Below are 14,943 nucleotides of genomic sequence, written 5' to 3'. Positions count from 1 at the left end.
GATCATGGATAAGCTACCTGTAGGAGTCCTTACTGATGTTAAGGAAGCTTATGAGAGGGCTGGGAGAGCTGAGAGGTTGGTGCAGATGGCTCAGGAGAGAGTGGTTGTTGAGAAAAGAAAGGCTGAGAGTGAGGGTGGAGGCCAATCTAGTCACAAGAAAGGCAACCACAATCAAGCTAAAGGGTTTTCTTCTGGGTCAGGGTTCAGTGTTGGGGATTCCTTTGGGCGTGGCCGTGTGAGTGGTAGTGGTAGTTGGGGGATGACCTGCTATGGCTGTGGCGGTGTAGGCCACAAGAGACATGAGTGCACGAGTATGCCTGGAGCTTTTCAGGGATCGACTCAGGGGAGCTATTCTCAGGGACCTGCACAGAGTTATGCGAGCAATAGACCGTCTGGGTCATAGTCTAACCGGGGAAGTCAGAGCTATCAGGGTGGAGGTAACCGCAATGGCGGTAATTCTTATCAGAAACCAGCTACAAACAACAACAACAATCAGGGGTCGGGTGCTAATCCGACCACATCAGCTAGTATTGTCCAGGGAGGTGGACAGAAGACCAGTGGAAAGCTGTTCATGATGGACAAGAAAGCAGCTGAGGATGATGCACATGTTATCACGGGTACTTTTCTTGTTAACGGTATTCATACCTTTGTTTTGTTTGATTCGGGGGTGTCTCAGTCGTTTGTATCTTCGAGTCATGTTAAACGGTTGGGCATGAGGGTATATGAGTCTGTAAGCGAGAAAGTTTTTATACCTTCGGGTGAGTCTGTATCATGTGGGAGGTTGTTTAGAGATGTGTCCATGATAGTTGGGCAAGTTGATCTACCTGTAGAGTTGCTAGAGTTTCCTTTAGACGGTTTTGAGATGATAGTCGGGATGGATTGGTTGGGAAAGTATAAAGCTAAGATAGACTGTCATCAAAAGAAAGTGTCTTTGAGAGGGCCTAAGGGTGTTAGTGTGTCTTATCGTGGGTTTCTAGTCAAACCCAAAGTTAAGTTGATTGCAGCTGTCACCTTGAAGTCTTATCTGAGGAAGGGATGCCCTTTGATCTTGTGCCATGTGAGAGATGACCGGATAGAGAGTACGACAGTTGATCAGATACCAGTGGTGGGAGAGTTTGCAGATGTTTTTCCAGAGGAGATTTCAGGGTTCCCACCGAAGAGGGAGATAGATTTCACCGTTGAGTTGAAACCGGGGACGGGGCCAATCTCTAAGACACCGTACCAGATGGGTCCTAAGGAAATGGAGGAGCTCAGGAAACAGTTAGATGATCTGATAGAGAAGGGATACATTAGACCTAGTGTATCGCCGTGGAGAGCACCAATTCTTTTCGTGAAGAAGAAAGATGGGAGTTTGAGGTTGTGCATAGACTATAGGGAGCTGAATCGAGTGACGGTGAAGAACAAGTATCCTTTGCCAAGGATAGATGACCTGTTTGATAAGTTGACTGGTGCATCAGTCTTTTCTAAGATTGATTTGAGGTCAGGATACCATCAGGTGAAGATTAGAGAGGTGAACATACCAAAGACAGCTTTCACGTCGAGGTATGGCCATTATGAGTATGTGGTGATGCCGTTTGGGTTATCTAATGCACCGGCTGTGTTTATGGATTTAATGAACAGAATCTTCAGACAATTTTTGGACAAGTTTGTGGTGGTGTTTATCGATGACATCTTAGTCTACTCTAAGACTAAGGAGAAGCATGAGGAGCATCTGAGGATTGTGTTGCAGACTTTGAGGGAGCATGAGTTATATGCCAAGCTGTCCAAGTGTGAGTTCTGGTTAGAGAAAGTTGCTTTTCTGGGGCATGTGATCTCTAAGGAAGGAGTAGCTGTGGATTCGGCGAAGATTGAGGCAGTGACAAAGTGGGAAGCACCAAAGAATGTCGATGAGATCAGGAGTTTCTTGGGTTTAGCTGGATACTACAGACGGTTCGTGAACGATTTCTCCAAGATAGCTAGACCTATGACAGCTTTGATGAGGAAAGAGAACAGGTTTCGTTGGGATGAGAGTTGTGAGAAGGCGTTCCAAACATTAAAGGAGCGGTTGACCACAGCTCCTATCTTAGCATTGCCTGAGGGGATCGAGAACTTTGAGGTTTATACAGATGCCTCAAAGAATGGGTTGGGATGTGTGTTGATGCAGAACGGTAAGGTGATTGCCTATGCTTCTAGGCAATTGAAGCCGTATGAGGAGAACTACCCTACACATGATCTAGAGTTGGGTGCAGTGGTGTTTGCTCTCAAGATTTGGAGACATTACCTTTATGGGGCGACCTTTAAGGTATTTTCGGATCACAAGAGTTTCTAGTACATCTTCACTCAAAAGGAGTTGAACACGAGACAGAGGAGGTGGATGGAGCTGATTGGCGATTATGACATGGATATTATCTACCATGAAGGGAAAGCCAATGTTGTTGCAGATGCTTTGAGTAGGAAGAGTGTACACTCTTTGTATACAACTCTATCTTTGATGAGGTTGAGAGATGAGGTGGGGAAGTTTGGGATACATATAATGCAGAGAGGGGATGCTGTGGGAGATTTGACAGTGCAGCCTGATCTTTATGATGATATTCGAGGTAAACAGGCTTTAGATCCTAAGATGGTTGAGTGGAAAGCTGGAGTAGAGAAAGGGACAATGTCTCGATTCTCTATTCATACAGATGGTAGTTTGAGGTTCGATGGTAGGTGGTGTGTCCCTAATGATGAGGAGCTGAAAAAGACAATCATGACAGAGGAACATTGTACACCGTATTCAGTACATCCAGGTGGTGACAAGCTATACAAGGATTTGAAGAACACGTTTTGGTGGCCTGGGATGAAGAAAGAAACAGCTGAGTTTGTGGCCCGTTGTTTGACATGCCAGAGAGGTAAAGGGGAACAGCGACGACCACAAGGTAAGATTCAGTCTTTAGAGGTACCTGAGTGGAAGTGGGAATCCATTTCTATGGATTTTATCGTGGGTTTGCCAAAGAGTCAACAGGGTAACAACATGATATGGGTGATAGTGGATCGACTGACAAAGTCAGCTCACTTTGTACCAATGAAAGATACATGGACTAAAGCACAATTAGCTATGGCTTATCGAAAGAATGTGCTAAAGTTACATGGAGTCCCTAAGGACATAGTGTCTGATAGAGATGCGAGATTTATCTCAAGGTTTTGGAAAGAGTTGCAGGAATCTTTGGGAACAACATTGAAGATGAGTACAGCTTTTCATCCTGCGACAGACGGTCTGACTGAGAGAACAATCAAAACTCTTGAGGATATGTTACGAGCTTGTGTGATGGACTTTGGTGGTAGCTGGGAACAGAGGTTGGATTTGATAGAGTTTTCTTACAACAACAGCTACCACACTAGTATTGGCATGGCACCGTTTGAGGCTTTATATGGGAGGAGATGCAGGAGTCCGATTTGTTGGGACGACAGTGCTGAGGCGGTGGTTCTAGGACCAGAGATGGTACATGAGATGGTTGAACAGATTAAGATGATCAGGGAATGGATGAGAGCAGCTCAGGATAGGCAAAAGAGTTATGCAGATCTACATCGCCGGGATATAGAGTTTCAGGTTGGGGATAAGGTTCTTCTGAAAGTGTCTCCTATGCGTGGGGTTATGAGATTTGGGAAGAAAGGCAAGCTGAGTCAGAAGTTCATTGGGCCTTATGAGATCTTAGAGCGAGTTGGGGAGGTTGCATATCGTCTGGCTTTACCGGCTGCGTTAGAGAGAGTGCATAATGTGTTTCATATATCGCAGCTGCGGAAGTATGTGAGTGACCCGTCACATGTGTTAGAGGCAGAGAGCTTAGAGCTAGATGAGTCCTTATCATATCTTGACGTACCTAAGCAGATTCTTGACCGAAAGGTTAGGAAGACTAAGAGTGGTGAGACAGTTTTGCTTAAGATCCTTTGGTCTAACCACGAGACTGAGGAAGCTACATGGGAGGCAGAGGATGCCATGAGAGAGCATTACCCTTTCCTTTTTGATCAGGTATGTATGGTTACGGGGACGTAACCTTGTTTCTTTTAGGGGGGTAGGAGATGATCGCAAAGAGTTTTTAAGAGTTTTACACCCTTTTTATGTTGTGTCGGTATGGTTGGTGTCGTTGAGTCGGGTTGAGTTTGGGTTAATAACATGTTTTATGTTGAGTTTCCTTTGGTTGTTGAGTCGGGAGTGTCGTAGTGTGAGTCTTTATTTTGTTGTAGTTTGAACTTCGGGGACGAAGTTCTTTTTAAGGAGGGAAGACTGTAATACTACGTATTTATGAGTCTCTGGGTACTCTATCGAGTAGGCCTTACTCTGTCGAGTAAGGGTGAATTGCAGTTTAAAATAGTTTCTGACCTGTTGGGTACTCGATCGAATAACGTAGATACTCGATCGAGTAAGGGGGCACTCGATCGAGTACCTTAGCTACTCGATTGAGTAGCCGGTTTACGGGGGGATGATTTCTCGGGTTTTGTTAATAATGCGATTAAGTATATAATAACTTCCGTCATTGTTCTTTAAACACTTTTAAAACCTAATTACTATGAAAAGAGAAATCAAACTACGTCATTCGCTTTAATCGCATTGTTGGCAAATCCTGGAGCTTGGAAGGTACCTTTCTTTATACCGTTGTGATCCTTGCGTCGAGGGTAAGACCTATATACCGTTTTTATAGCATTTCATTAAAGTTGGTTAAACCCTAATATTGGGATTTGGGGGTTTTGTTGTTTTGTATGATTGGTAGTGATTATATGTTTGTATGTTAAGAGGAGGATTCGTAGAGGAAGCGTTTTGATATCAGCTGTGAGATCGTCTGATTGTGTTGTGCTTTCCAGGTAGGGTTTCCCTACTCAGTATTAGTTACATAATGTGTGGTGATTGTGCTGTAGTTAGTGATTGTTGATTGATTCAGACGGTTGTTGATGTTGTGTTGTGATTGTGATTGTGATTGCTTGTCTCTGGTTCTCGAGATGCGTTCTCGGCTGAGTGGAGTCACTTGCGGGAGTGGCTTCACGCCCTAATTTCGCCCTTTGTGGAACCCGCCACGGAAGGGGATGTGCACATTAATGGGACAGGGTTATCGCTCGGTATGATGAGCGGGGATTTGGTGGGTACGGCTGCGGTCTCCCCCGCGTGGCTGGTCCGGTGGACGATCGGTGACGGAGATTGATTGGAGTGGGTGATTGTGTGTGATTGTTTGAAATTTGTGTTGTTTTCTTATCTTGTTGGTTATATAAATTGTGTGATTAGTACTGGCCCCGTTTAATGTTTTAAAAACTGTGGTGATCCATTCGGGGATGGTGAGCAGTTATTGAGCAGGTATGAGTCGAGTTACTGGGATAGCTGGGATGTACCACGGCCTGATGATAGAAGTCTTCCGCTGTAGCTACTAGTTTAATAAACATTTCAGTTAGCTTATTAGACAGTTGGTTTGAGAACATGTATTCGTATTTTGGTTTTGGTTTTGAGATTGTAATCTTTCGCTAAAGTATTTCTATTTAAATGTTGTTTCATTATTGTTTATTTGATTATCATTGCCTCGGGTAACCGAGATGGTAGCATCCTTATACCTGGGTGGTCCTGGTAAAGCACTTGGAGTATGGGGGTGTTACAATCTCTTAGGTAGAATGCTTCTTGTTCTACCTTAAACACTCCGGGACAATGAACCACCCCAAGGATATTCTCCATCTCATGGTGCTAGTTGTCGAGCAAAATCAGCGCACCTGTACCCATCTAGTTCGTTGGGTTGAAGCAGGATATCGTAGTGCTCATCTTCGCAAAGTCTATCCTGGCATCCTTATCTTTCCCAAACCTCTTGAGAGCCTCGCTAAGCGCATCCTGATGCTTAAGCATCTTGGCAATCTCATCAACACTCATCTCCTAAGCCCTAGCATATATAGCAGACCTCTTTGGCGGCATATCTTTAAGCTATAAGAGGAGGGATAAACGTAAGCACATAGCCTACGGCTCAAAGCAAATATGACTCGCACAGAACCTACTCGATCGAGTAACCACATATACTCGATCGAGTTAACCACTTACTCGATCGAGTACCCAAACTCCAGAACCTGACCAGATCTGACATACAACACACTCGATCGGGTCACATACGTACTCGATCGAGTAGCCGACACTCGATCGAGTACTCCCCTTACTTGATCGAGTTGCACAAAACAGCAGCTACTGCACAACGTATACATATACCCACTCGATCGAGCTCAGCCCATTCGATTGAGTCCACCCTACTCGATCGAGTTACCCCCCACTCGATCGTGTCATGCTGACGATTCTAACTACCTGCATGCCTTTAGCTTTATAACTCTTCATAACAATAAAACATATGTATACAACAACTCTAATTCACATGTTACTAATATCACCAACAACATTATTATCCACTTTAATCACATAATCATGCTCAAACCACCAATCACATTATCATGGAACAATTACTTCTCATCCTTTCCTCCACATCTCCATTCAACCACATATCCATCAAACATATTCATATGAACATAATAAACACATAGCGATACACATGACACCCTATAGTGACCGGCTCAAAGTTGCAGGGCGAGTTCACGAATTTAGGACGTCTCCCAAGTCTTTGTATTAGCTCCTAACAACTCCTACCCGGGTTCATTTTAGTTTGACTCTCTAAGTTCATTAGATTAATTAGTTACAAGTTCCAAAATCGTCGCTCTAATACCACTTTGTAACACCCCTATAAACCAAGGTGCCTTACAAAGACCACCTAATGTATGAGAATGCCACCATCTCGGTTGCCCGTGGTAAAGTATATCAAATAGACTATCAAAGAGCGTACTTTAAGTAAATAATTTAAAGTGATTACATCCAAAACCAAAATAAGAAATACGGTACAAGTGTTCCAAACCAACAATCCAACTAAAGTAAATAAAAGTGTCTCGACACAACAACGGAAGACTACTAGCTGACTCGTGGTGACTCATCCTCAGCTAACCCTCGCGCATCCAAGTCATATCTGCTCAATAACTACTCACCATCCCCGAATGAATCACCACAGTTTTTAAAACAATTAAACGAGGTAAATTACTGTACAACGATAAAAGATAATACAACAACAAGTACACAATCACAATCCTTCAACACTATCACATCACAAATCATCTGACTAGCCTGAAGGTCTAACCCTGCCAAATTACCAGTCACAACCAGTATTTCACACCGCTAGTGGATAACCGTATCCGTTCCCACTTAAGCCCCGCTCATCTCCATTGAGCGAATAACCCATGTTCCTTAATGTGCACAGCCCTCTTGTGACAGGAACCACAAGGGGAGAATTAAGGACGTGAAGCCACTCCTGAAAGTGACTCCACTCAGCCGAGGGCGCACCTTGCGAACCACAGACAATCAACAATAGCCAATTACAATACCAACAATACTAAAATCAATTACGATATAATCACATGCCAACAACCAATAACTATCTTAATATCATGTATACAATAACTAAGTAGGGAAACCCTACCTGGAATGCAATCACCACAAATCGACACAAACAGCGGATCAAAGGTGTTCTTCTATGAAATCACCTTCTATCAACATATAATCATACAATTACAAACCGTCATCAACAATACTCCCAAACACCCCCAAATTACCCAATTAGGGTTTAACCAAAACTAACGAATTAACATAAAAACTGTACTAAGATCTTACCCACAATACAATGGTATCAACGCTATAAAGAACTCTGCAATCCGACGGCTCTAGCCCCTTGGATTTGATAGCAATGCGAGAGAGGATTCAACGTTGTTTGTTTTCTCTTGTAAAGGTTTTACAAAAAGCTGAAAAGTAAAAGAAACTGACGAAAAGTACTTTATATATCATTTCACGCATTGCTATCAAACCCGGCCAAAAACCCGTATAAACCAACTTACTCGATCGAGTAACTGAGGTACTCGATTGAGTACCGCCTACTCGATCGAGTTTCCCTTACTCGATCGAGTATCCACCAGGCAGAACACTGTCCAGAACGCAAAACTAACTTACTCGACAGAGTAAGCTTTACTCGATAGAGTACCTAACAGCTCATAAATCTGAGGTATTACAATTAGAATAGAAATATTCCGTGATAGATCACATAGATGGTTGGGATTGTCTCAGAAAGCGTATATTATTGGAGTTCCAGAGAGATTCGAGATGGACAAGTGCTTTGCAACTCTGCAAGTGTTGTTCCAATTCAGACGGGAGATAAATTTAGTCTCAATCAATGCCCAAAAAATGAATTGGAATGTAATCAAATGGAGCAAATTCCTTGTGCGTCTTTAGTTGTAAGCTTGATGTATGCATAGATTTGTACCAGAACAGACATCAGTATTGCTGTCGGAATGCTGGGACAGTATCAAAGTAATCCAGGAGTAGATCACTGGAAAGCTGCAAAGAAGGTGTTAAGGTATCTGCAAGGAACTCTGTTTAACAAATATGCAGCGATCCTTAATGTATACATCCACAATGATTTAGGTAAAGATGAATTTCTTAACATACTCCTAACCATTTCCATTGAAGTACGATTACGCCTTTCGTATAAGAGATTGATGTATGCATAGACTTGTACCATACCATACATCAGTTTTGCTGTCGGAATGCTGGGACGGTATCAAAGTAATCCAGGAGTAGATCGCTGGAAAGCTGCAAAGAAGGTGTTAAGGTATCTATAAGGAACGAAAGATCATATGCTCACTTATAAACGGTCTGATCATCTCCTCGAGATGAGGGGATATTCCGATTCAGACTTTGCTGGATGTGTGGATACAAAAAAAATCCACTTTTGGCTATTTGTTCCTTCTAGCCGGAGGAGAAATTTCATGAAAAAGTGCGAAGTAAAGTGTCATTGCTGCATCCACCATGGAAGCTGAATTTGTAGCATGTTTTGAAGCTACAGTTCATGGTTTACAGTTGCGGAATTTTATTTCAAGTCGTGGAATAGTCGACAATATCTCTAAGCCGCTGGAATTTATTGTGACAATTCGGCAACGTTTTTCTTCTCTAAAAATGACAAGTATTCGAAGGGTGCTAAGCATATGGAATTGAAATACTTTGCCGTTAAAGAAGAAGTCAGAAACAAAGGGTGCCGATCGAACATATTACTACAAAGCCTATGGTTGTAGATCCATTGACGAAAAGATTACCCCCTAAAGCATTTATTGAACATGTTGAGAGAATGGGGATTATGAGATGTCATCCTGGATGTCGTTATGTTTTATGTGATCGACATTTTGAGCTCATTCGTTTTTGTTTTTTTGTTTCTTTTATGAGACTTATTGAATCTTGTTATTTATGATTGGTATATATACATAATGCTTTACATAAACACGATTATTTGTCTTTGACAAGACAATATCGTTGCACCATTATTGAATGCCTTAATTATTGTATCATTTTGAGTGTAAGGCTAGTAATGTGATACATGGAAGGGACTCTATCGATAAAATGACATAGAACCGCTATGAGCCTTATCGGCTTTTATACATGAATTGATTTGACGTTGTATCAATATCATGATGAAGTTATCTCATATGCTTTGCGCACTTATGTTATTTTATACCTGATGATATACGTTTGAGCCAAGTGGGAGAATGTTGGACTTTATGAGTTATAAGTCCCACTCATATATCCGTAATCATTATTACTTTATTGTGGCTCAAGTATGGTATATCATATGGTCTAGTATATGTAAAGATAATATTTTATTGGTTATAAAATAAGGTAAATTCCTAATATATTCTGATGGTGAATATGTATAAATGAAGGATCTAGGGATTGGTCCTCTCACAACCCATAAAAAAGTTTTAAACCTGATGAGTCACAATTATATACATATTTATGCCTCACCTTAGTTACTTTTGATACGGTTTTCGTGCTAGTTTATATTAATTACATGCCTTTATTGCGAGAATGTCGATACTTCCGCTATTTGGCGTTTAATGCATGAATGATGCATTTATGGAGCAAAGAAATGAAATGGGCACCGCAAAGTGGGCATGAAGGAATACACGGAGCATGGCACGGGAATTTAGAAGAATAAAGGAAGAGAAGTGAAGAAGACAACACGAAGAAAAGAGCTGAAACAGGAGAATACACGATCAAACCTGAGCACACTCGATCGAATAGGAGTGTACTCGATCGAGTGCACCTAGGCTCGATCGAGTACACATCGTGCTGACAACTTTTGCGCAATTTCCTTAAGTTGGATACACTTTACTATAAATACGCAATTCGTACTTTATGTTATTTTTACGCTTCATTTACTTCTAAAACCCTAAAAAACTTTTAGTTTAGTTTTATTGCTATTATTGCGGATCTAAGCACTCTCTAATTACGGTATTCATTAATCTTTCTCTAGTTATTATTAATTCAAAGTTCTAGTTTATACAATTATTTTATTGTTCGTCTTTATGCTTGCAATTATGTCTTTCATTCATATTATTTTTATTGTTACTATTAGTATGAGTAGCTAATTTCATAATCTAAGGTGAAAATGGATCTAGGTTGTTAGAAGGGGGATTATATAATGAATTGATAGTTAAATTGCTTTTGGTTGTTGTTCAATTGCTGTCTTAAACCTAATTGATTAATTACTGGCCAGGATTAGTTAATTAGCATTGTGGATTAGGATTATTACCGAATGGATTAAGACTAATATAGGCTATGAAAATTTAATAGGCTGACTTAAGTTTAGACCTAGAGGACATATTAGAATCGACCGATCATATGACTTACAACAATATAAATTGCTCTATCAACTAGTTAAATCATATCCCCAGATAACTACCTAGTTAACTTGATCCCTAGACTCTTTTAGTATATTTGAATTCACCCCTTATTTTATATTGCTATTAGTTGTTAGTAATCAAACAAACAAATCCTTCAAGAAATCGGTTACCTTTAAGACAAACTTAAATATCAACAAACTAGAATAATTAACACGCCAACTTGTGGATTCGACTCTTTCTTACTGCTGGCTACTAGTTAGTTGAGAATAGGATTTATTTTGATAGGCCAACGACTGAAAAAAAACCTTATGAAAACCTCCATCAAATAAAGACTGTCAAGTACTAAAGGGTGTCAAGAAGGAGAAACTCAATCTCTGGAATTAATCGTCTCCGCTACATCTCCGCTGCTGCACCTAGCTTCTCACCATGGATCAAGGTAGGTGCTTTCTAATCTTACTCTTCTGATAATCATAATGTTCAAGATTCCGACTTTATGTTAATTATTAAATTAAAACTTGCAGTATAGTCCTTATGTGAAAAGAGTAACAAACACATAATTATATACAAGCCTACTCTACTAAAGTAAACAACATGTTTTTGGATTTTTGAAACTTTCAAATTTTTAGGGGTTTTGTTTTTATAAAATTAAAGAACATATTTTTGAAATTTTTCAAAAATTTTCAAATTTCTATGACTCTTGAAATATAAATTTCTCATCCCCACACTAGCATGGACATTGTCTTCCATGGACAAAGCGATAGGAAAAAAAATGCAAGTGTAATGCATGGAGTATTCTAAGTGCAAGTGCATGAACTAAGACTAAATGCAATCACTACATGATATATATTACAAGTGATGCAATCTAAGCTAAACTAATGCATGCTTTCGACTAGGTTAGAGATCCAATTTGAATTGACTCGGGTTCCTTGTGACTAAACTTCCTCAAACCAGTTAAGGCTAAGTAGAGGAAGTTTGGCCACAAGGCCATGCATTAATGCAATTGTTATTTTGGATTTTTCTTGAGGAAGCTTAAAATTTGTCTTCACCTTGATGTTGCTAAGGTGGAAAGTCTTTTGATGGGGCTAGGACTAGAATCAAGAAAATTCCAAATCAACACTAGAAATGCAAGACATAATGTTAAAGGTTTACTAAAATGCAAGTTAAATTAATTATGAAAGAAGAGATAGAAAATAGGACATACAAAAACCATGGTATGGATGCTATATGAGCCATCTTTCACCAAGCTCTTGTTGTCCTTCTCCCTCAATCTTCTTACCTACCACCATCCTTTGACGCACCAAAATCGCTCTCATAGGCAAAGTCCACATATTCATTTCCTTCACTATCGATCTCAATTGTCCCTTGGTTCTCCGCCACATTTTCCCTAACCACCGTGCTTTTACCGACTCCATATGCTCCTTTATGATCTTGGGCCAAGTTGGGGAATAATACTTTGACTTGTGCCCATGATAGGAGTGAGCTAGAGGATCAATATGGCCTTGGTGAGCCATTCAGTGGAGAGCGGTATATAGAGCACGATAAACTTCCACCCTATCTTGCTAAAATTGCCTATGTAAATATTGAAGTAGTGATGCGTGTCTAATATATGATGTCTTGCACCTCATTTCACATGCATTTCAGAGCTCAATTGAGTAGGTTAAGCTACTATTTTCCTTATTTCGTGTATTTCTTCCTTTTCGTGTGATTTTGTAGGAATGTGAAGAATATGGCGGAAAATGGACCAAATCCGTCCCTAAGTACTTAGCATTACATTTAACATGGAGTAAAGACTCAGGAAGTGAGCTTGGTGTGCATTTCAAGGCCTAAAAGGTGTATTTGCGTGAGTTTTAGGAGCGAATTGCCAGCTACAGTGGTCTATAGACTGACCTACATGGTCTATAGACCGTCAGAATGCTTCACGATATTACAGCCTGCTTCAGATGGCAATATCTCAAGTTCTAGAGCAGATAATTGAGTGATTCCAATTGGAGGTGAAAGCTTATCCTCTTAAATTTCCAACGCCGGGATAGAAAGCCTGATTTGACCAAGTAACGAAGAAATGGCAGCTGTTTTAAGATCGGTGCGCGCTGCAGAATTCGTCAGAATGCATTCCTGTACAGCGCTTGTGGTCGATCGACTGGGTGATGTGGTCGATCGACCACCCCACGACTATGACGCGCAATTTAAAGTTAGAATTCCGAATCCCAATGTAATTAGGTTTTAGGAATAAGTTACGTAAGACTTTCTATATAACGTAACCCTATGTTTCCGAATAAGGGGATTCATTAGCTTGGTATCATACAGTTCCTTTCATACATTCATATCTTTAGTTTAGAATTTTCAATAAAGTTTGCATCTTTGCTTTCGGATTCATCTTGTTCCTTTGCATTAGTAATTTTAATCTTTAATTTCAGACTGCTTTATTCGTTTTGTAGTGTTAATTCTTGCTAGATAGAATCCCAAAGCCAATTTCTCGTTTTATGTTAGTAATTTATTTAGTCAATTTAATTATGAAATCAATCGCTTTGTTTGTTAATTTATTTGCTGTTGTTATCACTATTATGAGTAGCTAAGTCAACCCCGCTAAGATGTAGGGGAGCTATAGCGTAGATGGCATAAATTATAGGCGATTGCGATTCACGGTATGGTCGATCGACCGGTACACCTGGTCGATCGACTGGTTACGCGTCTGGTTTTGCTTTGTTTGTTTCGTTAAGCGCTTTATCTTTCAATGAGACCGAGAGGAGACTTGATAGATGCTTAAACTTGACCATCCCGTAGATCGAGAGATAGGAATAGACAATAATTAACGAATTAAAACGACTAAATTGCTAAGATCGAGAGATAACGTGATTTAGTTTGCATTAGGAATCATTAATCAAGAACGATTGTTAGTATTAATGAGACTTAGGGATTAGTAGCATATATAGGCCGAGAGGTAGCTACTATTTAACATGGACCGAGAGGACTTGTTTTCCCCATCCTACGCGACCGTATTTCGAATTTACCTAGGATTTTTGTGCACTCGCAGCTATAGTGAACCGACCGTCTTAGCATTTCTTTTATCACTATTTACGTCTTTTGCAACTTTTATTTATTTATTTAATTTATGTTATTAGTTTTATAATTAATTCACATCGAAACCCCCTCACTATTACCCGATAGACTGAAATATAAAGCAACTATTATCTCCCTACCTTCCTGCGGATCGACCCTTACTACCACTTGCTAGTTGTAGTTTGGTTTTATAAATATTATTTTTGGTACTCACTTCGACAGGTATCAAATTTTGGCGCCGTTGCCGGGGAGGCAGAGCTAGTTTTAGTTGTTTTTTATTTTAGTCTGTGTTTCGCCTCAAGGGAAGACGAGTACCATGAGGCGTTCTTACCATTTCCTTTAGTGTTGTTTTGTTAGGTCCTACAGGTCCTATCTACAAGATTTTTAAGGGTGCACCCATTTTCCATTCTCAGGAGCAGCAGGTGTCGTTTTGTGGGAGATGCGGCGGAGCGGGACACACATCTGAGGCATGCAGGAACCCTAAGGAGAAGATGTTTGCTTTTCATCAACTTCAGCTCGATAATTCGTCTAATTACGCTCCTACTTCACCGCATCAACCATATGGGCCTCCTTATGAAGCCCCACCACCATCCACTCCGTCACAGCAAGAGTCAAATAATGAAGTTGCAGAGTTGATAAGTCTAGTGTAGCTGCTTTTGGTAGAGGTACAGAAAAGTAATGCGGCAAATGAGGTCTCAATCATGGAGCTGAAATCTCAAATTGCTACATTGGACAAGAAAGCAGCTGAGATACCGAGTCAATTTTACTCTCTGAATCAGCGTATTGAGACCGTACATGCAATGACGCTGAGGAGCAGGTTTGCTCTCGATGGACCCGAGAAAGCTGCTGAAAAAGGGAAGAAGAAAAAGGGCGAGAAAAAGACGATCAGTAGTAATCACGGTCGATCGACCACATCACCCAGTCGATCGACCAGTTCGCGCAACACTGCAACTTCTGGTCCTGAAGTAGCCAGTCGATCGACCGACCCCACTGGTCGATTGACTGAGGAAGCAGCTGATGACGAACCATTTTGCCCTCTAATGCCAGATAATTTGAGGGACTACTTATTTCGGGGTATGACGGCTCCGAAATTATCGAGGCAAGATCCAGATGTTGATGGGTCCGTTCCGATTCCAAAGTATGACCTTA

The sequence above is a fragment of the Silene latifolia genome, chromosome 11, assembly GCF_048544455.1.
Source record: "Silene latifolia isolate original U9 population chromosome 11, ASM4854445v1, whole genome shotgun sequence".
Classification (NCBI taxonomy): domain Eukaryota; kingdom Viridiplantae; phylum Streptophyta; class Magnoliopsida; order Caryophyllales; family Caryophyllaceae; genus Silene; species Silene latifolia.
The sequence above is the reverse complement of the archived record's forward strand: the minus strand, read 5'-3'. Positions refer to the sequence as shown.